Genomic DNA, 26,054 nt, shown 5'->3' on the forward strand with positions numbered 1-26,054 from the left:
AGGTTGGACTTGTAGTTAAGGCACTTGACTGGAACTCAGGAGATCTGGCTCAATTCCCAGCTCTGCTACAGACTCCCCAGGTGATCTTGAGGAAGGTCACTTCATCCAGCTGAACTTCTGGTCCCCGTTTTGAAAATGAACCTGAGTCTATCTTGCCTCTTTAGAGTGCAAGCTTGCAATGGGGGTTCCATGCACCACTTGCGTGCTTCCTTGAGTCTCTGTTGGGGAATGTAGCTCTCGCTGAGTCAGGTGCCCCCTTGCTGCTCATTGCTCGCTCTGTAATAGTCTTTCTTCCGGTCACTTGGCCCTCCGGCCAGATCACTACACAGTCCACTCCTTCGGGGGGGCACAAAGTTCAACAAGATCATTGTCCAAATGCTGCTGCCAGATGGTGTTCAGCCAGATGGGGCTCTGTGCTGCAACACCAGTGGCTGGCCGAGGAACCTGGGGCTGGCTGTTATACTGGGTTCCAGCCCAGGACCTCTACAACCAGCAATCCAGCTCTGCTCACTCCAAGGCCCTGTTGCTGTTTCCCTGGGCTCCTTCCTGCCCAACCTCTCAATCTTCTGTGGCCTGCTTCTGGGTTTACATGGGAGTCTACTCTACTCCCCGTGGCTACTTCAACCCCCACCTTCTTATTAGACTCCTTACTCCAGGGGCAGCATCCTAGTTCTTAGTCTCCCCCGGGCTTCCTTCTCGCTCCTGACGACCTCCCTCCTTCCAGGGAGTGACTGCAGACCCCTTCCCCTGCAGCTCCCTTCTCCTTTCAGCCTCTTGGCTTTCTAGTGCTGGCCCAGCCCAGCCCCGGTTGGGCTTCACTCTCAATTAACCCTGGCTCTACCTCTCTCAGGTAACCTAACTGGCCAATCAGGCCCTCCTTAACATTATTGTTGCTGGTGTAGGGTGCACGCCCCATCACAACGCTCTTGGGGCATTTCCCTCATAAATTCCTGCTCAACCTGGGCACTGTATCAGGGGCATGATACACACACTGTTAAGTTCTCTGAGGGCAGGGACCATCTTTTTTCCCCTCTTTCTACTGCCCCTAGCACTGTGGGGTCCAGGCCCATAACTGGGGTTTCTAGGCCCTTCATAGAATCATAGAATCATAGAATATCAGGGTTGGAAGGGACCCCAGAAGGTCATCTAGTCCAACCCCCTGCTCGAAGCAGGCCCAATTCCCAGTTAAATCATCCCAGCCAGGGCTTTGTCAAACCTGACCTTAAAAACCTCTAAGGAAGGAGATTCTACCACCTCCCTAGGTAACGCATTCCAGTGTTTCACCACCCTCTTAGTGAAAAAGTTTTTCCTAATATCCAACCTAGACCTCCCCCACTGCAACTTGAGACCATTACTCCTCGTTCTGTCATCTGCTACCATTGAGAACAGTCTAGAGCCATCCTCTTTGGAACCCCCTTTCAGGTAGTTGAAAGCAGCTATCAAATCCCCCCTCATTCTTCTCTTCTGCAGGCTAAACAATCCCAGCTCCCTCAGCCTCTTCTCATAAGTCATGTGTTCTAGACCCCTAATCATTTTTGTTGCCCTTCGCTGGACTCTCTCCAATTTATCCACATCCTTCTTGTAGTGTGGGGCCCAAAACTGGACACAGTACTCCAGATGAGGCCTCTTGCAGCCCCCAGCACAAGGGGGCCCCAGTTTTGGTTGAGAGCTCCGATCTCTACCACAATGCAAAAAATGAGTAATAATAATATCAACATAACTCAGTTTGTTTCCAATTCAATATATTGAATTCTTGTTAAACTCTCCTAGTTATGTGTCCTCCTCTCTCTCTCTTCCACACAAAAGTAAACCTGAGTTTGTTATCTTTCACGCTGAGTTCCCCAGGGTAGCTATCAGTTAACACAGATCTCTTTATGTTGGTGGGGAGGAGAAGACAGGAAATGTCCCATGGGCTTCCAATGTCATAGTGAACTGTAACATCTAAGCAAGAATGATTTGCATGGGGCTGAGGGTGGGAACAATCCAATATAATATTGCATTGGCTTTAAGATGCTGTAGCCTTGTCCCTGTAGTTGGCTATTTTCCCACTTAAAAACTGCAACTGAAGAGGTGAAATTTACAAGTCCCATAACTTTCTGCCGTTTCTCTGACAGGCTAAATCATCAGCGCATGTGGGCTTTCATCCTGCATTCCTTACTCAGGCAAATCTCCCCTCACCTTCAGGTTCATGGCAAGAAATTCTGGGGACAAAGAAGCCAGCAGGCAGCTAAATTTAGAGTTACCAAGCTGCCAGCAGGAAATTCAGGGTTGGATTTGAATCTTATCATTTCTATAATAAAGAAGCCGTGTCAGTTCCACAACCCTATCACCACAACACTGGGGTAATTGCTATGGTCTTGCAGAGTATTTGCTCCAGAGGGTTATTTCTGTCCTGCCAACTATAAATTACATACTAAATGTAATAAACTTATAATGAAAAACGTGGCCTCCTCAAAGTAGCTACCAACAGCATTTTAAATTTGCCTGTTTATTGCTAAATTATGGAGACGCAATAATGAATCCATAGTTAAGGTCTGGTTCTATTTTGCTCTTAAAGCTGGGGGTTCAATCCTCAATTTTTGTGGGGAAAACAGTGTATCTGCCAAAGATTTTCAGGACTCAGTAAAGCTTACATTTTCTGAGGATTTTCAAATAAACTAGTTCATTTCAGTCCTAATTGACTGAAAATTGACCTTTAAGAAAGACCATATATTGAGTCTCCTAATTTTTTAGATGCCTCTCACTTAAAAACCACAGACTATAGAAAGCCAAAAGTTTATATGAAGTGCGAGTTCAAAGGCCTCTTTAGACGTATGTGATTATTTTTGTTGATGAACAGAGAGAAAAATAATTAGCATTGTCTGTCAAAACTGAAGGCTTCCAGGCGTTGCATAGCTAACTGAGAACATGATTTACATTGGCTTCTTCTATTTTGTCTAAAATACCTACGGGCATCAGCAAATTTCCGGGATGACTAGCATAGCATGTCATGGGGGAACATTTTCAAAAACACCTAAATCCCATTTTCAAACGGGAATTATGGCCAGATTTTCAAAGGTACTTAGGCTCCTAAAGATGCAGATAGACACCCATTGGGATTTTCATAACCATTTAAACAGGTTAGGTGCCTAGCTCCTATTGAAGTGAAAATTGACAGGGTTCATAAAAGAACTAGATAAGTTCCTGGAAGATAGGTCCGTCAGTGGCTATTATTCAGGATGTGCAGGGATGCAACCCTATGCTCTTAGAGTTCCTAGCCTCTGTTTGTCAGAAGCTGGGAGTGGACAACAGGGCATGGCTCACTTGGTGATCACCTGTTCTGTTCATTCCCTCTGAAGCACCTGGCATTGGCCATTGTCAGAAGACAGGATTCTGGGCTAAAGGGACCATTGTTCGGACCCAGTATGGCCGGTCGTATGGGGCTTATGCGTCTAAATCGTGTAGTCACTTTGGCGAATTTTACCAATGATCACTTGTAGCTTTTAAAATGTTGCTAATAGGATTTATACCGAGTTCTAGACAATACAACTGTGCCACACATTGTTTGTAGTTCATTCTCAGGACACTAGAGTGAATAAACGGAAAATCTCATTTTTGAACAGACAGGTGACTTTGGAAACCTACCCCCCATTTTAACTCAGAGTTAAGGAATTCTTAGGGCAGGCCTACACTACCGCTTTTGTCGCTATAAATTACGTCGCTCAGGGGTGTGAAAAAGCCACCCCCTGAGCGACTCAGGTTACACTGACCTAAGCACTGGTGTGGACAGTGCTATGTTGGTGGGAGATGCTCTCCTGCAGACATAGCTACTGCCTCTCACAGAGGTGGAGTCGGCATAGAGCATCTTCGTCAGCTGAGCTACAACAGCGCAGCTGCATTGGTTCTTCCTAGAGTAGACTAGCTCTCTGTGACAGGTATGGAGGTATGTAGACCTCCCTGTCCTTGTCTTGAACCCACGACTTTTCACTGTTAGCTTGTAATTTGCAGTGTTGTTGCAGCCATGCTGATCCCAGGAGATATGAGAAAGACAAGGTGGGTGAGGTAATATTTTTTATTGGACCAACTTCTGGTCTCTTCTTCAGGTCTGTGGAGCTTGAAAGCTTGTCTCTCTTACCAACAGAAGACAGTCCAATAAAAGATATTACCTCACCCACCTTGTTAGCTTGTTAAGGTATTTTCAAACAGGGAGTTTCTTGGCCGGTCATTCTTTGGCAAATCCTATTCCTTCACCCGTGGAGATGCCAAGAGAAGCTGGCTGAAAAATGTTTCCTTTCTTTTTTAAATTCAGCAGAAAAATTTTGATGAAAGTCAACATTTTTTCACTTTCATCAAATTCTCAGCCAAAAATGTTCTGACGTGATGCCAAAAACCCGAAACAGAACAAAATTTGGCAACCAAAAAGCTTTCTGCTGAAATGTGCAAAATTTCATTTTTCTGGCTTTTTTGGTTTTACGAATGAAAACTCACAAATTTTAGAGGAAAGCAGACACACTTTCTGCTGTCAAAAAGGTCAAAACCCCAATTTTCCATTGGGGAAAAAAATGTCAACCAGCCCTAGGGCACAGTACGTAGCAGGCCTGGCATGGTTCCCTGCATGGGATGAATAGACAGTGGCCTGGGAGCCTAGACTTGGTGTCCGTACCCCCATATACCCAGGAGGACAGCTGAGCAGAAGATCTCTGTGTGAAATTTTTCAGACAAATAATTTATTAGTTGAAAAATGTAGTTTCAGTCGGCATAGAACTATTTGGGAGTTTGACCTGACAGTTTTGGCTGGGGAAAAGTTTGTCGGGGCCAGCAAACAGTGGGTATGCTTTGATTTACCAGCTCCCCTTTAGCCCAGGGGTTAGGACGCTTGCCTGGGATGTGGGCAAGCCAGGTTTGAATCCTTATCTTAGAGTATAGAACTCAGCTCTCCTGGTGAGCAGCCCAGCCACCATATTGTAGGCTATCCTGTGGTGGGCTGCACTCTCAATATCTCCTGTTGAAGTTATTCTGCTTTGTATTAACATTTAAATATTCATTGGGCCAAAGAGAGAGACAAGAGCAGCTCTATAGCCTGGTGATGAAAGCGCTTTCCTGGAGGTGCGAGATGTGGATTCAAATATTCTCTCTGCCTGCTTCAGAGGAGGGATTTCAATCCACTCCTCCCAGCTATGCTGTTATCCTGTGCAGAGGAGCATAGCAGGAGCACAAGCTACGGCATCTCTGACGGTGCTTACCTTTCTGCTCCCCATGGATTTCAGCTCATCTACGAGGTGTGACTTGGGAAGGCTTGGATTTGGATCTGGCTGCCAAGTGCCTGAGCATTTGGAGTTGGGCTGTGAGTAGGTTATAGAGCTGGGACATTCGGAGCTGCAGGTTATTGGCTGGATCCCATCTCCAATGTGAAGCCTACGTAGACATGTTTGCTAACAGGCAAAAGGGTTCCAGGTCTACCTCTGAAAGGGAAAAGTTGTTATTTACGATGGGCGGGGGTGACTATAAAAGGAGGAGCAATGGAGAAGGCAGACAGGTACATTAGCACAGGGAATGGTGAACCTTGCAGACATTGGACCACACTCGTCTGTGTTGTAAACCCAGTGACCTCGGGGAGTTGAGAGGAATTGGGTCCATAAGGTTTCCAGTGGAAAAAGTTTCTAAAAAAAAAAAAAGTTTCCAGTTACAAGTTTCCCTCCCCCAAATTAATACAGGATGGAGAAAAGGTAAATTCTCCCAAGCCCAAACACCCACTTCCTAGCCTCCAACCCAAGACATGAGGCAGACATGGCAGCTGCAGTAAAAATACACTAAATTAAAAGCATGTACATGATGACAGATGACCACTCTAACACCAGAAAAGAAAACCCAGGGGAAAAGCAAGCCAGACTAAGACAAACAAACAAACAAACAAAAGAGCTTTGAAGGTGGGTGGCTTCCATGTACTACCGTTTGCCATTGACTACAACAACGTCATGCTGTGGTTTGTAATTGAGTGGATGCGAGGGGAGTGTAGGAGCCTTTGAGGTGGGTGTGGTTAGAGGGCATTTAGGACTGTGGTGTGTTGGGCTAAGTATGGAGATGTTCTTATTGCGGCACTTGACTTTGAACACAAACGTTGTCCAGAGTGTGAGGTTGGGTGCCAGCTGAGCGAAATGTCACAACAAGTAGTTTTACATTTGAGTCTGAGTCAACAGAGAGCAACCCCTGGTGTAAAGGCTCAGTCCGACTTGTCTTGCCTATTGTCTAAGAGGGCTTCTAAAGAAGTCATGGATTCATGGGGGCTGCCCAACCAGGGGTGGGTTTGGAGAGAATTGAGTCAGGTGAAGAGCTCAAGTGGGGAATCTCACAAGACCGTGGAAGGAAAGAAATGGAACAGTTCCAAACAGCTGTCTAAAGATCCATTTGTTTCAAAATAAAAGGGCATGGACAGTGATGGCTGGACCTGAAAAACACCTCTGAGCAGAGTGAAGGGAGTACAGGGGGTGGGTTATGAGTTTACCAGGGAGGAGGACAGGTGGGGCCAGTGTTAGGTTTTGTAGGGCCCTCCGGAAAGTAAAAAATGCAGGTCGCCAACCATCTCCCTCTCTGTGTCTCAGCCCCCAGGCTCTGTGGCTGGGTGAGAATGAGAGTGAAAGAAGAGAGGGGTGGGAGAAAGGAAGGGAGAAATGAGTGACGGGAGAAGAGTGAAGATCCTACTTCAAGATCCAATATTTTAATACACGTCCCTAGAATGCTGTGCGAGCTTTCAGCGGGTGACATAATACAACACCAGCTGACTCCAAGGAAGCTGCATCAGTGTCCTTTATGAAGTACAGAGCCATAAGGTTCCTTGTAACATGTTTATTAGCATTGATCCTTATTACGTGGAAAACGTATACACTGAAGATGCACGCAGTGCTTCAGACACCGTCAATCAGAATCACCAGAAAGGTTCAGATTCGGCTGGTGTCTGTGGTGAAATTAATACACATTGGATGCATTTTGGACACGTAAAACTTGTTAGGAGCATATTTGCAGGCTAAGCCATACAGACTCCCTCCTGTGGTGTAATTATGGTCTGTCAGGCAAATAGGCACTTTACAGTATGTGCAATAACTCAATACAGGATAGACTAATCTACTGCATCAGATCTCACGAGTTCCTGTAATCAATTTAGACCCAATCTGGGAACTAACAGCATGTTGTTTAGTTGCAGGATCAGGGCCTCGTTCCTTTCTCTACAGCAGGAGCAGAAAATAAATTAAGCTGCAGAAATCCAAGTCATGTCAATGATCTGACTTGCAAGTTGCAGAAGGTTAACTCCATTAGTTGGCAGCGGTAGTAGACTCCTACCCTCTGACGGGGCCTCCCATGCGCCCATTGTGGAGTACAGAAATATTTTTGAACCTCCAAAAGCATCATTCGAGTTTGGGGTGCAAGGTTGGGGGCATTTTTTAAAATCTTTGAACTGATGCTGGGCCTATGAGGAAAGCAAGCCAGCCAGCCAGAATTTCACTCCAGAAAAGATGGCTATAGAATAGACTACATGAGCAAATGCCACCAACAAAATTAAAGCCTGTGCCCCTGCCCACGGAGCCACACTTTTGAGGAGAGAAGATGAGACTGACTAGTGAATGGTGTGAGAGAAGTTGGAATAGCAGGTTCAGATTTTCTGTACATCACCAGGAAATTAAATATCTGTGTTCATGTCACGTGTATCTCCAAACACTCACCTAGAACCGGATCCTGCTGTCATTTACACCTGTGTACGGTCTTCCTTCAGGCAAGTTTTCCTTATTCAGAGCAGTATTTAAGCACATGCTTAAGCGCAATTGAAGTCTATTGGGGTTTAAGCACACGCATAAGTGCTGCCCTGAATTAAGGCCTATGATGAGGTTGTGTGGCCTAGTGATAGGACCCCTGGACTAGGACTCAGGAGATATGGGTTCTTTTCCTGTCCCTGGCCTGTTGGGGGACTCTGGGTGTCTCTGTGCCTCAGTTTCCCCATCTGTAAAATTGGGATAATGATACTGCCCTCCTTTCTAAAGCACTTTGAGAACTAAGAGGTAGGTGGTATTGTTGCCAAGAGTAAATACAGTGGAGTTACTCCAGTGTGAAAGTGGTATAAGTAAAAAACAGAATGCAGTCTGTTAATTTGGGGGCTAATGTTAAAAATTCCAGTTAGAGACACCCAAAAGGACTTGTTCAGATTTTTTTAAAGTAAAGAGTTAATTAAACCCAGAGAGAAATAACTAGTGTTTTGCTTAAAAGGCTGAGGTGTGATGACCAAAAAAGAAAGAGGACTCGCATGAGGACAGAATTCAGTGTTGTCCCTTCCTCACTGCATTTCCAAGAGAGAGGAAACATCTCTTATTAGTTATTATTTGTATGACTGAGCACCAAGGAGCCCTAGTCATGGACCAAAAGATGGACCTTGTCCCCTTCTGATCTAAGTATAAGACAAGAGACAACAGACTGATGGGGATTGTAAGGAAATGAGACAACACTAGTCAGCGTGATCAGCAGTGGTCTCAGCACACCAGCAGTTAGCTGCGAAAAGTTTTTTGTAACATCACAGCCAAGGAGAGTTTTGAGGTGGGATCTGAAGACGGATGAGGCAGCTTTGTTGAGAGAGAGAAGCTATGCTTGATTGCAACAAATGGCACATAGAAGAGTTTCGAATCATAGCCAGTCTTGGTCTGCACATGGGAGAGCTGAAGTATTTGCAGTGTGATGAGTTGCTATCATGCATCATATTCCACGTGCTACTAAAAAAAAGACAAAAAAGAAAAGCGAGGCTGAAATCTTTAAACTGCTTGTTTGAGAGAAGATTCAGAAGCTACCCCTGGGTTACTCTGCTGAGCTGCTGCAGGGACCTCTCTCCTCATTTGATCTTAGCTTCCAAGACTTCTGTTGCACCTCACTAGAAATATGGTTTCCCCTTGCCACTGACGGGTCCTAGGGAGTCTAGCATAAGGGATAAAGTGACTTTTGGAAGATAAACGACAGCAAATGAACATGCCGCAGGCAAACACAGAAGCATCATCAGCGGAGGCTGGCTCAGCCAACCACTTCACTGGGCGGAAAAGTCCCGCCACATCCGTACCTAGAGAGCGTGTTGTCACAATCCAGATACAGCTCCTGGCCTGATTCTGAGGCTTGGGCACTTTTCTAGGTTAGCAGGAGAACAGAGAATACTTTGTTTTATTGCTTCCCCCGCCCCTTCCCAAGGTTTTGTTTCTCACTCAATTTCATTCACCAGCTGCATTAGCCCTGAGCTGGGCCTGGTCATCTCCAGGGAGAGCCTTCGCCATGCTCCTGATTGAAGCTCACAGATCCCCTGATGCAGATGCACAGCCCTGATTGGTATAGGCCTGCCAGGGGCTTTGTGTGCTGCAGCAGGCCTGCCTGTGCACTGATACATAACTCCTAAAAGAGGTAAGAAGGTAACAATATTATCTGAATCAGAAAACAGACTTGGGGTTTGTTTGCAATTTGGAGTAAGGCTCTTTATACTTTCCAGACCGTTTCCCCCATCTTTACTTCTAGCCATCTTTAATAACCGTGACACACAGGAATCGAAGATCAGTCCAACGGGCCATGTAAACTCTAGCTGCCAATGGTTAGAATTAGAGGTTTCTGAAGGAGGTGCAGGAAATCCCGCATTAGGCAAGTATGAAATAACCAGCCCCCAGAGAAAGTATCTTCCTAATCGCCGTTAGGTTGGCTTAGTGCCCTGAAGTTTGAGAGTTTATATCCCTTCCAAAATGTTAGATTTTGTTTTAATCCTTCCTAGTGTAACTCTGTGGCAATGAGTTCCACTGGCCAATGGTGCTTTGTATGAAGCAGTATTGTGTTTTCTCTGTGTTCATTTCCTGGCGTGTCCCCTTGTTTCAGCATGCTCAGGGAAGGTGGATAGAAGTGCACCACACTTGTCTCAGTGCTGTAGTGTTCTTTGGCCAGACAGTCATTTTGTACAATATTGTAATTTGGACTGTGTTCCAGTGTTAATCGGAAACTCAGCCTTGTCTTCCATGAGTCAGCATGTCAGTGTATTACCCCACTCAGATAACCATGAGCTATTGTTTTTAAATTTAAACCAGAAGGTTGGATAGACAATAAGCCCTGACCTTCAGAAGGACTGAGTAAAATATTTTACATGATCTAGAGGGAAAAGCCTTAAATTCAGTGACTTTGCAAAGCGGATTTGCTGAAAGGCTGATGCTGTAGTGAAAGCAGACAGCTGTGAGTGGTGAGTTCCAGGTTCAATTCCCTGCTCCACCAGAGATGTCTCATGCAATCACTTGTGTGCAACACAAGGAGACGAATAGTAGGAGAGGGACCTCGGTGCAGTGATGGATTAACACTCAGTCGAGCCTGAGTCCAGTCCAACCATAAGGCTTCACACTGCATGTACCGGGGTCCCTGGCACTCCTGGTCCCTTGGCCTTCTATGCTACTTGCTGCTCCCAAGACACTTTGGCAGAAGATCCCCACTGCACGGATGTTGTGCACATCCATGGGACCTCACGTAGCCCAGCCATGGATCCTACTTTAATTCACCCCTGACAAGAAGCTCTCTCCTTACACCTGCTTGAGGGCTGGGTACCACATGGGTGGGAAGTGCAGGTGCATGACCAGTTAACGTGTTTTAAAGATGCTAAACCCTGCCGCTATTAGCTGCTAAATGATGTTTAAAACCATGTTAATTAACATGCATTAGCTAATATGGTTTAAAACAACCTACTATCCTTGTCTAGGCATGCCCTATTTAAAATCCAGACACCCCTGCACAACATGAAGATAGCCCATACAGCAGCTCCAATCTTCTCCCTGACCTGTGGTGCTCCAAGGGTTCCTCCTTGTAGGCCGCTCTGCTCACATACTAGATCTTCTTTCCTGAAAGCAACACTTCCTCCGCTCTCATACCTAGGCAGGGAAACAAGTCACCTGATTTAGTGAGACAGCAGAACTCACTTTCTCCTCTCCCAGCAGGGTGAGGCCCCAGCTAACAAGGTCGTCATACACTGCTGTCCTGTTACATTCCAGTTCCCTTTTACATTTCTGGCACAGCACCGTGGTGATATAACAGGTATTTTTGCCAATGACATTTTGCTGAGGACTTGGACTTACACAAAGGGTGAAATCCTGTTTCCATTGACATCAGTGGGAATTTTGCCATTGTCTTCAACAGGGCCAGGATTTCACCATAGCGTCTTTTGTGCAAGGATCACAACGTGCTATATAAGATTAACTAACGACTGCACAGAATGGGACTTTTGCCTGACCTCCCCTACGGGCTAGTCCTCTGCTCCAGTGGGGCACCAAATAGACATGTTGAGTGTTGTGGCATTTGTAATGGCACTGGAACGAGCTGGCCACAGTCAAGATGTTTTCTGCGGTACTCATAAAAATCAAATAAACCAACAATGTGTTGAATTAACTTTGCTGGCAGGGGACATTGAGAGTCTATTGGTAAAGTAACTGGAATGTGATGCTTTTGCTATGCAGGTCATTTCTAGGGGGAGTGTAGCATTGTACTCCTGTGTATGAACCAACAAAAGAATGTAAATGTATGAGAGTCTCACAGTCAAATCAAAATGTCTGTGTTTCTTGGTCACCGGCTAGGGATTAGTAAAGCACCATTAACCCTCCTGTAAAAACACACCAGCTCTGGCTTTCTTTCGTCCCAAACACAGGTTTATAAACACACCCTTATCACTCAGAGACTGTTTATCTTCATGTGCTATAAATGGATTCCAAAAAAGCACCAGTAGCTAATGAAATTAATCTGCTGTTTGGGGATCCAATTTTCTCCGTCCAATCAAAAAAAAAAAACAAGACGGAGATAAGAGTAACAGCAGAGTTTAGTTTATTTTCACTGCTTCCCCCATTAATTTCGAAGCCTTGTTAATAAATTTTAAAAAGCTGGGAGGGAAGGAGAACATATCTATGACTTTTCTTGTTGTTTAAACAAGCTTTCTAAAAGCAATTCAAAGGACAGGACTTTGTAGTTTGGGCTCTGGGAAGATTCTGAACACATTTTGTAATTTATGATCATTCACTTGGGGAAGAGGTTAATGGCAAAGGAACCCTAATTATAGACTCCCTAACTCAGCACAGCATACTTTGGGCTCCATTTTTAATTATTTTCTATTTATATTCAAGCTTCCAGGGGCTAATTGCCCAGCAGAAGGCCGCCAACTAACCCCGTCCACTAAAAGCTTCATTTATTCTTAATAACATGTTTATATATCTAGCATCATTTTTCATTAGCAGGTCAGGTTTGTCATGCATGGTTGGTAAGGAAATGATTAAGGAATCCCAGAAACAGTGGAAGATCCTATTAAGGAACAGCAAAATTTGTATGGTAACAAAACACTTTCCCCACTATTTGAAAATCAGTTCTTAGATATAGTCAGTGTACAGCAGTAGACCAGCAAAACTTGGCGACCACACGTCAGGTTGCTACGTCCCAATTAGTCATGTAAGCCTTGACCAAAACATAAATTATCACCAGAACTGTTGTTTTTATCAATGGGAAAGGGCCTTGGGTACAGAAGAATTGAACCAATACGTCTCACACAGGTAGGAAAATATTATTGCAGACTGTAAACTTGTCAGTACTTAGATGGGTAACTCATATCAAGTTGCTATATCGCAGTGTCCAGGCCAATCACAGTGTCCAGGCCAAATAAAGCTTTTCGGGGGGGCGGAAGGAGTGCTAGAGGGACTTCCTACAAGAAACCTCACTGCATGAATGGAAAACAAAGGGAACTGGGGCTGAGTTAGGAAGATGAGTTAGCTTACTTTTATTATTTATTCAGATCACAACAGGCCCTAATCATGGACCCAGGACCCTGTTGTGTTAGGCACTGTACAACCACACAACAAAAAGGCAGTCCCTGCCCCAAAGAACTTACAGGCCAAGTACAAGACAACAAGGTCATGCAGACAGACAAGGGAGTCCCAGGAAACAAGGTATTAGCCAACATGATAGCCAGGGATCTCAGTGTACCAGTTGCCCAACCGTTGCGTTCATAACCAGACTAACCAGCTTTCAGACATGAATCCAGTTCATTATCTAAGCCCAACCATCAACACTTATCAATGCAAAAACATCTATAGATCATGGAACTACAGCGCTGATTCCATAGTGAAAATGGGAGAACAATCACCCCCGAATCCAGCTGCTCACTGACAAGGAAAGGTCATGTCACCAGCGATGTTCCAGAGAGAGCTGGTCGCCTGATACAGGATCATTCTTTTGGCAAAACTGGAAGTGAGGCTGAGCCATTTCTGAGCTATGTGATTTCTCACAGCTGCGGGGATTTCACTTTCTGAAATGTCGTGGGAGTGCAGCTGGCGGAAATGTTTTGAGGAGTAATGAGAAATTTGGTTGAATTTTTATGAAAAAAAAAAATGAAAGGAACATTTTGGACAAAATGTCCCCTTCTTTTTTATGCAATTGTAGAGATGCTTGAAATAGCCAAATTCAGACATTTTGATCATTTCAATGAAAAAACAGGTTTCAGAGTAGCAGCCGTGTTAGTCTGTATCCGCAAAAAGAACAGGAGTACTTGTGGCACCTTAGAGACTAACACATTTATTAGTTTTTTTTTTAAATGGCAATTTCTTCCTTGGCTTTTGGACCACCTCAGCTTCTAAGATTTTGGTTTTTGGTTTTCAGGGAGGGGATGTGCAGGGCCATCCCTAGGGAGGTGTGGGGCCCAGGACATAGACGCTGAGCTTCTAATCTACTGTGGGGTGTTCCCCCTGGCTCCACCTACACCCCACCCCCACTCCACCCCTTCCCCCAAGGCCCCACCCCCTCCCTGATTCCCACCTCACCCCCGCCTCTTCCCCACCCAGTTCCACCCTCTTCACGAGTGTGCTGCACCCTTGCTCCTCTCCCCTCCCCCCAGCGCCTCCTGGTGCTGCGAAACATCTGATCCACGGCAGGTGGTAGGCACTGAGAGGGAGGCAGAGGTATGGATCAGTGGGGCCTGCTGGTGGGCAGGAGGTGCTGTGCGGAGGGGGAGGTTCTGGTAGGGGGGCTGCCAGTAGTTGCTGGTGGATGCTCCAGTTCCGGAGCATGGGGACCCCCAAAGTGTGGTGCCCAGGGCAATCGCCCCGATTCGCCATACCCAAGGGACGGCTCAGGGGGTGTGACTTCCTGCGGTACCCAGGTTGTGAGGCACCTTGCTACCACCTGCCCTTCGGCTGAAGAAGCCTTGTCTGTGCTTGCCATGAGTCAGTTCCCTGACTCCATTGGCCAAAGTCAACACATGCACTCTTCTAGGCCTACGCAGGCCCTGCTGTCTCTTTACAAGTTAGTAACAGTCACTCTCCAACCCCGGAGACCTCCGAGCATCTGCCTGAAGTGTCCAGTCCCTGATCCACTGGTCACTCACAGATTCGCTGCTTTCAAACAAGCAGTACAGCTCGCATCACCGTTCCGCTTAACACACAGCACTTAGATATGTTTATGATTAAGGCTAAGATTTAGTCACGGGTATTTTTAGTAAAAGTCATGGCCAGGTCACAGGCAAAAAAGCAAAAATTCACAGCCAGTGACCTGTCCATGACTTTTACTATAAATATCCCTGACTAAATCTTAACTGCTCCTGGGGCCCTAGGGTGCTGCTTCTCTGGAGGGCTCTGGGGGCTGATGGCTGGCCCCTGCTCCAGCAGTGCGGATTGACTGACCCTGGCCACCTGCTGCTCCAAGGCCCCTGGGGCCACCCCCAGGACTGCTTCTCCAGGGTGGCCCCCAAAACCGCTGCTGCTCCGGTGGCCCCCAGGGCCAGCCACACTGGCCACTGCTCAGTTGACTCTTGGGGCCGGCTGCTCGGGCAGCCCTGAGGTCAGCTGCACAGGCCGCTGCAGCTGCAGAAGTCTCAGAGGTCCCAGAAAGTCACGGGATCTGTGATTTCTGTGACAGACTCACAGCATAATTTATGCTGAAATCAAATAAAGGTTATTTAATGAAGTGTTGAGATTCATGTGATAGCAAGTAGAAGTATTGGAACTAAATGATTACATGTAAAATAAAATCATAACACGCCTTCTATAGCCAAGTCTAACTTAACTAGATACTTTCCTGTCTTATGGAGCAATGCTCATCTGACATCTTCCCAGTAACTCACAGCCAGGCTTGGCGTGATCTTCTGATCACGAGACATGTCATGCTGTCAGCATGCCTCCTAGGTGAAAGATACAGGGTATCTGTTTGCACCCCCAAATAAATCAGAACAATCCATTGTCCTTATTTATAAGCAGGCTGTCTCCCCCACTGGTTGTTTTTTCCTGAATATTTCTTTCTTGTATATTTCACAATCTCTTATTCAGCGTCTGGCTCAGTATGAAAATAGGCCTCCATTGTGAGGCACACAACACACAATGACCAGACAGGGAGATAAGCCTCTGTTACCTACTGCCTGAAAGGAACCTCTCCAAGACATGTCACTTCCTGGGGACCTGCCTTAAGAACATGTTTTCAGTACCAACACAACTCCTTACATGTCATCCATACACAAATGTTTGCAATGATTATGACAACCTGTGGGCTACTGGCTCTCAATAGAGACTTTACATACCATCCTTTAGTCAATTATGCATATATCGGACACAGGGGATCCCTGTAAAATCCTATGCATCCCCTCTGTTCTCTGCCAGATGGCACCAAGCAATCCCTGGGTCACAGAGGAGGTGATGGTGGTGTTTTGGGGGCCTTTGCATCTTTCTAAAACAACTTATGTTGCATTCTCTAGGCTTCCAGGGGAATTTAGGCCTGATTTTAGAATAATAATAATAATAACAATGGCCATATTGGGTCAGACAAATGGTCCATCTTGCCCAGCATCCTGTCTTCCGGCAGTGGCCAGTATCAGATGCTTCAGACGGAATGAATAGAACAGGGCAATTTATCAAGTGATCCATCCCCTGCTGTCCAGTATCTGTCTTTGGCAGTCAGAGCAAGGGTTGTGACCCTGACCATGTATTCCTACTCTTTGTTTCCTATCTTTTAACTGTTTTCTGATCCATGAGAAGACCTTCCCCCTTATTCCAAGACTGCTTACTTTGCTTAAGTGCCTTCGGTTTTGAAGGCTTGTCAAAGGCTTTTGAAAGTCCAAATACACTTTATCAATTGGATCACCTTTATCCACATGCTTGTCAATCCCCTCAAAGAATTCTAACAGATTGGCGAGGCATGGATTTCCCTTTACAAAAGTCATGTTGCCTCTTCCCCAACATATCGTGTTCATCTATGTGTCTGATAATTCTGTTTTTTAGTCTAGTTTCAACCAATTTGCCTGGTACTGAAGTTTTTGCCAGCTGCTAAGCACCTCCTGCCATGGGAGGGTGAAATGAAGTCAATGGGCAAGAGGAGCTTAACGCATTATAGAATCTGGCCACTGCTGCATAGGGGTATGTTGACACCTGCTGAAAGGATAATACAAAAATTATTCATTACAAAAGAGGCTAATTTCTGGGGGCTGATTCTCCTGTCTTCTCTGTATGAGCTGTAGCGTTACAGACAAGGGGACCGACTGTCAGCCAGCCGGGATGAGGGCGGTCTAGCCTAGTGGCAGGACCAGGCAGGAGGCCTGGTGGCTGGAGCAGGCAGCATGCCTAGTGGCCAGTGTCAGTCACCAGAGCCAGGGGGCAGAACTGGAGGTCAGGAACTGGGTACCAGAGCCAGGGGAGTCAAGCCAGAGTCCGTAATCAGGAACCAGAGCCAGGGGTCAGAACCGGAGGACAGGAAATGGAGCAAGCAGGGTATTAGGCAAAGAAGGATTCAAGGCAGTGATGGGAGCGAGGCCAGACTCGGTGCAAGGCAGGAGCAGCAGGAACAAGGTAAGACAGGAGCAGGCACAGCGGTGGGCCTGAGCGTTGAGAAGCCGGTGAGCTGCTGCTGTTCCTGGCCTCAGAGCCAGTCTGTTGGCTTTGGCAGCCAATCAAGTTGTGTGGCTAAATCAGGCAGCTGCTGCAGGCCAGCCGCGAGGCTGCCTGGAGACTAGCTCTGCTGCAGGCCCCGGTTCCTGACACCGACTGCCATTCGCGATTCCAGCAGAGTATCTGCTGATTACGGAATCAGATGGTATCAATGTTCAGTGGCTGAGCAGGCCCGCACTTAGAATCATAGAATCATAGAATATCAGGGTTGGAAGGGACCCCAGAAGGTCATCTAGTCCAACCCCCCGCTCGAAGCAGGACCAATTCCCAGTTAAATCATCCCAGCCAGGGCTTTGTCAAGCCTGACCTTAAAAACCTCTTAGGAAGGAGATTCTACCACCTCCCTAGGTAACGCATTCCAGTGTTTCACCACCCTCTTAGTGAAAAAGTTTTTCCTAATATCCAACCTAAACCTCCCCCACTGCAACTTGAGACCATTACTCCTCGTTCTGTCATCTGCTACCATTGAGAACAGTCTAGAGCCATCCTCTTTGGAACCCCCTTTCAGGTAGTTGAAAACAGCTATCAAATCCCCCCTCATTCTTCTCTTCCGCAGACTAAACAATCCCAGCTCCCTCAGCCTCTCCTCATAAGTCACTTGTCACCTAACCCTGGAGAGCTCAGAATTCTATTGTCGACCCCCTAAAAATATAGTTCCCCACTTGGTATATGACGTCTCTATGGCCAGGCCCTCAGTTCAAATCCAGCTCTGCTGAGTAAGAACCGAAATTTACCACCATCTGATGGCTCTTAATGGTAAACACAGTCCAGTGGAAAGGATTATTACAGATCATCTTATCACTTCCTATTGGCATTGAGGTATTGCCCAAAGGCTCCAGTCAGGGATCAGGACTCCATTGTGCTGGTCCTAGACCAATGTAACCCACGGATGAGTGTGTGAGTTACAGGTTTCTCTCTGTGCCCGATCTGGTCTGAGTCTGCTACAGCCCCAGCTGCAGCGTCTAGGCTCTTTAGCTCAAGCTGTAGCAGCCCACGCTTCAGTGCTGGAGGTGCCTGGGTTAGCCCCTACTGTGTTGGCCAAGATGGCAGCAATCACACAGACACACAGGAAAATTCCCCTCCCAGCCAGGAAGGCACAGTTGGCACTTGGTTGGCTGCCTCAGCAAAGGGGCTGCTGACGGAACAGGTATAGGGACTGAGCTTCCTCCTCACCCATGGAAGTGTGGTCTCTCCAGAGAAGGGCTGAGGCACCCTGGAAGGCCAACCCGCACTGCCATTGTCCAGGCTGTGCTTCTCTTATAGATAGCTACAGTTCTGCAGGGTGGGCGCCCGAAGGAGTGGAGTGGCCAACTCCAGTTGGCTTCAGTGGGATTGAGGTGGCTAAGACCCTTAGGTTTCTTTGAAAATCCCAGTGTTCATCTATGATCCCAAAGGAGGCAAACACTGAAGAGAGGACACTGAAGAGAGGACATTGCAGTTGGAATTAAGGGTAACTTAATATCCTCCGCTCCCTCCTTTCAATAACTCAGCGTGCACCTCCTCCCAGTTTCAAACTGCCTGTGGTTTGCGTCACTCCAGACATGCCTTCTCCACACAGACCCTCAATACTCTAACCTTCAGGGTCCATTTGGACTTGCATTTTTCCCTTCATTCTCAGTGGGGGCTTCAAGACGTATGTCGATCCTCTCTGCCTCGAGTAGCCCTAGATCAGGAGCCATTGCACTGACTTGAAATATGGAGGTCAGGGGGTTTGCTGCCGCTATGGAATTTCACGCAATTGGATTTCAGTGGGAGGCAGGCATCTGATCTGGGCCAATCCATTAAATATCTTCCCCCCTCCCCCCCTCCATTTTTTTCCCTCTCTGTACTTCTTCCAGTCGCTTGCATTTTATATCCCCAAATGGGGACACTCAAAAGATGAATATAAATGCGTATATGTAAACAATATAAACACGTTGTCTCCTTCTAGTGGCTTGACCACATAAAGAGATTTATGAGTCTGCTAATGGGCCCAGTCCTTTACTGCAAGGAACAGAGGCTTATGCTTTTAGATCCAGATATTCTGGGTCCAGTCGCCATGGATAGTCCATCCAGGGACATCATCACAACAGTCTGTGGGGTTGTTACCCTTTTTGACCTGAGCGGTTAGCTAATTTGGGTGGCATTGCTGGTTGGGTCGGTTAGGTGGAGAAACCAATGATGGAGTCAGATATTTCTTTGATGCAATACTGTGTATTTACAAAGAATGTACAAAGTCCTGCTTCCCTGAACACAGTAGCAATCCAATAGGAGATGGGTTCTTTGCTCACGGTTCCAAGTCTCTTTCAGCCAGCACGTTAACCAAGCAGCTGTCTCTAGACTTTTTCGCAGGGCCGTGCTACCAGGGTAGCTGTGTCTGGGGCTTCTGTGCTCCTTCTCTGTCTCCTTCTGTCTCTTTCAGTTGCTTCTCTCCCACACATACAACTCTGCCGAACAATGCCCCAGCCCCTGTGGTTGCTATGTCAGTCTCCAAGGGAACCCCTGAGCCACAGCTTCTACTCAAGTCTTGCCGTGTGCCTGTGTTTTGGGTGGGTGATCCTATTTGGTTCCATAAAGGAGCTTGCTTGTTTTTGTCATTTATCCTGAATGAAGGGTCGGGGGGAGGGGTATGACACCTACCAGCTTTCATGCGGTTTTACCTAACCCCCAACATAATATTTGTCTTCTCATTATCCCCTCTTCTAGATATATTAATCGGAGAATTAACTAGAGTCTTGAATTGCCAAATAAAATGTTTTTGCCAGTCCCACAACTCCTTAAGGAAAGTTTTCCTCTGTGAAGGAAAGAAGAGATTTGTATCTATAAAGGATCATGCAAACAAAGCACATATTAGCTCATTAGGCTATGCTCTTGGATAAATGAAGCTTGTAAGTCCTTATGGCCATATAGAGACCCATTGCATTCAACGTGATTCTGCACAAACATAAGGAGCTACCCATGCAGGATCCTTAGTAGGATCTGTGTCTAGGAAGGGGACAAGTTTCTACAAATGCATACCAAAATCATCCTGATTTCTGCTGTCGTTTTCTTTTAAATAAGCATTTTAAATTCATTACTTAGTGCCCATGAAAGGCATATTAGTTGGGCTTTACTGGAAATCAAAATCCTGGATTTGGCCACTGAGCCAGTCAAATACCAGGAGAGAAGCGGTATAATACCACACCAATGTATGGGCTCTGGCCTGGTGCGGGCAGCTGTAGAATTAAGAATGAAGGTAGTTCGGTGCCCATTCAACTTTTTGAACTAGGGCCAGTCCAAAATTCTGTTTTTTGATGGAAACTTGGCTCTGTGACTCAATGAATTTTTTCATCAAAAGTGTTTGCTTGCCACAGAAAATTTAGATTCCCCCCCAAAACAAAACAAACAAACAAAAAACCTCTGAAAACAAAACAAAAACAACCCCACCTAACATTTTTTAGTTTTGTTGGCTGAAAACCTAACCACTTTGGAGCAACCCCAAAATATTTCATTGCGGAAAGACCACTGCAGTGCCTCATGGGAGCTGAAGTTTAGTTGCCTCATGACCTCATTGCCAGGGGCTCTTGTGAAGGCCAAAAGTATAACTGGGTTAAAAAAAGGAGTAGATAAGTTCATGGAGGATAGATCCATCAGTGGTTATTAGCCAAGACAGTCAGGGACACAAGCCCATGCTCTGGGTGTCCTTAAACCTTTGTCTGCTAGAAGCTGGGACTGGACACCAGGGGACGGATCACTCAATAATTGACCTGTTCTGTTCATTCTCTAATGTCTTTATAGCCTCCTTCTTCTCCATGGGCCAGGCTCCCCACCCTTACTACAGCTCCCATGATGCACCATGGCCATGGGATTCCCAGGATGTACCACCTCTTCTCACCAAGAGGGAAGACTGGTGTATCATGGGAAGATGTAGTCCAATCAGGGTTCCGCAAGCCACTGAATTCACCTATACCATTGAATACACGTGGCATGAGGCCACCTGGTCACTAGCAGCCTGGGCTAATTTATAACCAAGGTAAATGGTTTGCGTCCCGTTTATCAATTCCTTCATCCTACCAAATAGCCTAGGGCAAATGGTCTCCAATCTTTTTATGCTAAAGATCACTTTTTGAATTTAAGGGCAACCCAGGATCTACCCCGCCCCTTCCTGGGAGTCCCGCCCCTTCCCCAAAGCCCTGCCCCACTCACTCCACCCCCCCGTCACTCACTCCCCCCACTCTCTCTCACTTTCACCGGGCTGGGGTGGGGGGTTGGGGGTCGGGAGTGCGTGCAGGCTCTGGGCTGGGGCCGAGGGGTTCACAGTATGGGAGGGGGCTCTGGGCTGAGCGTGGGCCAGAGGTTGGGGTGCAGGAGGTGGTGAGGGGTGCAAGCTCTGGGAGGGAGTTTGGGTGCAGGAGGGGGCTCCGGGCTGGGGCAGAGTGTTGGGGTGCAAGAGGGGGTACAGGGTGCTGACTCTGGGAGAGGGGTCAGGGCTGGGGCAAGGGGTGCAAGTAGGGGTATGGGGTACTGGCTTCAGGAGGGGGCACAGAGCTGGTTTGGGGTGCTGGCTCTGGGTGGGGGCTCAGGGCTGGGGGTTGGGGTGCAGCGTCCTGCTGGGCAGCATTTACCTCCAGCAGCTCCCAGTTGGCAGCTCAGCATGGCTGCCACTAAGACAGGCTCCCTGCCTACCTCGGCCCCACGGCGCTCCTTGGAGGGGCCAGTGCACCCCTGCAGCCTGGGGGGGGGGCGGCATGTGGCTCTGCACGCTGCCCCTCTCTGCAAGCACCGCCCCCCCCTGCAGCTCCCATTGGTCACAGCTCCCCATTCCCGGCCAATGGGAGCTGCGGGGGTGATGCTTACAGGCAGAAGCAGTGTGCGGAGGGAGACCCCTGCCCCTGGGGCCACGGGGCCATGCTGGCCACTTCCGGGAGTGGTGTGGGGCTGGGGCAGGCAGGGAGCCTGTTTTAGCAGCAGCCCCACTGTGCAGCCAGAGATCACGATCGATTGGGAGATCCTCCACGATTGCCCAGGAGATCCTCCACGATTGACCGGTTGGTGACCACTGGCCTAGGGAATACATTTCTAATTGTACAGTAAAGTCGGTACAAATTGCTTTAATTTTTTTTAGTGTAGGACTTGGATTTTCAAAGGTGCCTAAGGGAATGAGGCACTCAATCCCACTGAAAGTCAACCCAGCACTCTGTCGTGTCATGCTAATTTCTACATTAAATAGAATTTCACCTTGCTCTTTTCTGGGCCAGCATTCACCCTTGACTTAGAAGAAGAAGAATGCTGGCTGGAGGAGGAAGAAAGGTCTTGAGATGCAGTCACTGGCCTAGGACCCTGCTAATCTTGGGTCGTTTCTCAGCTCTCCCACAAGCTCCCTCTGCCCCCTTGGAGAAGTCACTTAGGGTACAATTTCCAAAAGCATTTAAATCCCACATACTTTCAATAGGAGTTAGGTCTTTTAGAAAATGGTACCCTTTACTCTCTCTGTGCCTCAGTCCCCCAACTGTAAAATGAAGATAATAATTCTTCCTTTCTCCTACTCTTGGTCTATTCATGTCGTAAACTCTTTGGGGCAGGGACTGTTTCATGCTCTGTGTTTGTACAGCACCTAGCACAATGGGGCCCTGATCTTAGCTGGGACCTCTAGGCATTACTGGAATAAAGATACATCACAAAGCAACCAAAGAATCTGAGGCCTGGTCTACACTCTGGGGGGGATCGATCTAAGTTATGCAACTTCAGCTACATGAATAACGTAGCTGAAGTCAACGTACTTAGATCTACTCACCGCGATGTCTTCACTATGGTGAGTCGAGTGCTGCTGCTCCCCCGTCGACTCTGCCGGTGCCGCCAGTTGATTTATCACGTCTAGACTAGACGCGATAAATTGACCCCTGCTGGATCGATCGCTGCCCGCCGATTCGGCAGGTAGCATGGACATATCCAAAGATGCATGATCTTATCGACTGCAAATTGTTATGTAGCTTGAGACAACAGCGGTATGTACAACTGGTAAATCTTCAGCAAAAATCCCCACTCCAACAAGTTATAACTTTGTCTTTATAACCACAGTTTGTCTTTTGAAAGCAGAATCAAAAATGAATTTGGCTGCCTGGGATCACTTGGTTTGTAATGATTTCATTTCCCCCTTCTCCACTTCCTTTATAGTTTCTATTATGTAAAATCCTAAGAACTAATTAGAAGTGGGTGGATCAAAGATTATACATTTTAATTTTCCTTCCAGCCTCACCCACTTAAAGTAAAGAATCCCGCATAGCCCATTAAACTGTAGGTACTTGCTGACAGAAAGGAAACCAGCTGGTGAACAACTTCTGTTAATTATGTTGGAACATACTAAGAAGAATAAAGTATGGGCCTTAATGACCTTTCCCTTGGTGGCAGAATCCAGTGCAGAGTAGACAGTTGTGGCCATGAGCCAAAAGCTAATGGTTAGTATTGGCACAAAATGCTTAAGCAAACTAGTACTTATTAATTTCCCTTAGCAGCGAAAGTATTCCAGGCATTCTAAGTATAAAGCATCCTAGCACCTGCATGTAACCAAGCTCCAAAATATTCACTTAGTGCATTATTTAGAGTCCCTTAGAAAATGTGCACTTTGCATGTTTACTTCCTTGTGGTATTCTTTTCATTTTGTCCCATCTGATTTGGTCCCAGCTGCCCTTTAGTTTGGTTTTGTTGTTTTAACAATCGCAATATTTAGATAGAGCCTTTTGGCAAATGAAAATGGCAATTATTTCATATCCTTGAGACACAGAGAGATACGCAGAAACGTATGTCCATTGTGGGTCACATGAATTGAGTGCACATACTGTACGTTCATTCTTACATATCTTGTCTGTTTTAGCTTATCGGTTAAACCAATATTGGGCTTTTTTCAGGCAGATGGCTTTGGAGCCAGATCCAAAACCAATTGAAGTTGATGGAAGTCTTTTCACTTACTTAAACATGTTTGACTCTGGATCAGAGCCACAAAGTATCTGGAAATCTTGATTATGAATTACCCATCTGCCTTATTACTTATCCACTGTGAATCTTTATTTTATTTATTAGCATATTTTGCAAGGCATTTGGACTTGTATTTCCAGGGAATAAATTGGGGGAGGGGAGGAAGCAAAGGGGAGAAACACCTCATAAACAGTGGGCATCCGATGAAGTGAGCTGTAGCTCACGAAAGCTCATGCTCAAATAAATTGGTTAGTCTCTAAGGTGCCACAAGTACTCCTTTTCTTTTTGCTCATAAACAGTGTATTTCCACTACAGCTATGTCCCTCGATGTTAAAAGAAAAAAAAATCAAACCTTTGAACTGCGTTTTAAATTAGATGAGAAATGTACATGGATGCTGTTTGAATCCATTTAGTGTCCAGGCTTGTTTACATTCTAAAGTGGAGAGTTTCTGCACAGAACGATTGTTCATTTCAGGTAATATTTCTTCACATCACCACTGCAGACTTCAGCTGGGAAAGCATTTTCTAGGTATCTTTTTGCTCACTTATTGCTCTGATAGTAATAGGTATAGTCAAGGCAAAACATCAGTAGTAAATTAAAAGCTGTTTATGTCTAAATCCTCCCATCTGTGTCTTTTGGATAAAAGTCAACCATCTTTGAAACCACATGCATCAAGCAATTGGCTAAATGTCCTTGTAGACAGGCTGTCTCCTATTTGCATTTGAAGTGCTGTTCTTTCTGTTTAAACTATAAATGCAATTCACTTGTATTATTTACTTAACCTGTTTATAGATAGGGACTATTGCATAACTGAAAATAGGTGTCAATGTGCTAAAGTTGTCAAAGTGCTCTAAAGTATCCTTGTGTGAAATACATGAGATTTATTAAAAACACTTGAGTTACAGCTTATCCAACCCTCCCCTCCCCACACTTTAGCCACCCCCCTCGCCCCCCCGATCATCTTTGAAGTTTGCTTGTTGGTCAGAAACATGTTGCATGCTAGGGTACACACCTCTCATTGAAAGGGCTATATGTAATCTACATGACAGGTTTAATCAGTCCTTTGGTCTCTTAGAAGTGCAGCTGTTGGTAAATTCTTTTTTGTTAATGTAATATTATAAGGCCTTGTCTACACTACGAAATTAAGTTGAATTTATAGAAGTCGGGTTTGTAGAAAGAGTTTTTATCCAGTCGATTGTGTGTGTCCCCACACAAATGCTCTAAGTGCATGTAGTCGGCGAAGTGTGTCCACAGTACCGAGGCAAATGTCGACTTCCGGAGCGTTGCACTGTGGGTAGCTATCCCACAGTTCCTGCAGTCTCCACCGCCCATTTGAATTCTGGGTAGAAATCCCAGTGCCTGATGGGGCTAAAACGTTGTTGCGGGTGGTTCTGGGTACATATCATCAGGCCCCCGTTCCCTCCCTCCCTCCATGAAAGCAAGGGCAGACAATCGTTTTGCACCTTTTTTCTTGAGTTACCTGTGCAGACGCCATACCACGGCAAGCATGGAGCCCGCTCAGCTCACCGTCACCGTATGTCTCCTGGGTGCTGGCAGTGCATTGCTACACAGCAGCAGCTCATTGCCTTTTGGCAGCAGACAGTGCAGTATGACTGGTAGCTGTTGTCGACGTAGTCCTGGGTGCTCTTTTAACCGACCTCGATGAGGTCAGGGGCGCCTGGACAAACATGGGAGTGACTCAGCCAGGTCATTTCCCTTTTAAGTTTCGTCTCATGGCGATTCAGTCCTACCGGCAGTGAATTTTAATCTGCAGCCAGCAGAAGACGATGGCCAGCAGTCATACTGCACCGTCTTCTGCCGAGCACTCAGGAGATGACGATGGCTAGCGGTCGTACTGCACAGTCTGCTGCCAGCAAGATGTATAAAGATAGTGGATCAAAACAAGAAATAGACCAGATTTGTTGTGTATTCATTTTCTCCTCTCCCCCTCCGAGAAATCAATGGCCTGCTAAACCCAGTTTTGAGTTCTATCCTTGAGGGGGCCATTCTGTTTCTCGCAAAGCCACCCCCTTTGTTGATTTTACTTCCCTGTAAGCCAACCCTGTAAGCCGTGTTGTCAGTCGCCCCTCCCTCCGCCAGAGCAACGGCAAACAATCGTTTCACGCCCTTCTCCCTGGATTGCCCGAGCAGGAGCGGACACCATAGTACAGCAAGCATGGAGCCCATTCAGCTCACCACAGCAG

The 26,054-nt window shown here is 46.5% G+C and overlaps 1 long non-coding RNA gene across 2 annotated transcripts; it reads right to left on the reverse strand.

Annotated features, from left to right (window-relative positions):
- Positions 1 to 6,816: 6,816 nt before the first annotated feature.
- Positions 6,817 to 22,994, reverse strand: LOC311523022. 2 transcript variants are annotated; one of them, XR_014712244.1, is made up of 3 exons: positions 22,672 to 22,994; positions 10,799 to 10,889; positions 6,817 to 8,726 (listed from the first exon to the last, which is right to left on the reverse strand). It is a non-coding gene; the product is annotated as an uncharacterized lncRNA (long non-coding RNA). The 2 variants fall into 2 exon arrangements; XR_014712245.1 differs by having other exon boundaries at positions 6,817 to 8,729.
- Between the last annotated feature and the right edge of the window lie 3,060 nt (positions 22,995 to 26,054).

This window comes from Lepidochelys olivacea (genome assembly GCF_965140295.1).
Source record: "Lepidochelys olivacea isolate rLepOli2 genome assembly, chromosome: 6".
Classification (NCBI taxonomy): Eukaryota; Metazoa; Chordata; order Testudines; family Cheloniidae; genus Lepidochelys; species Lepidochelys olivacea.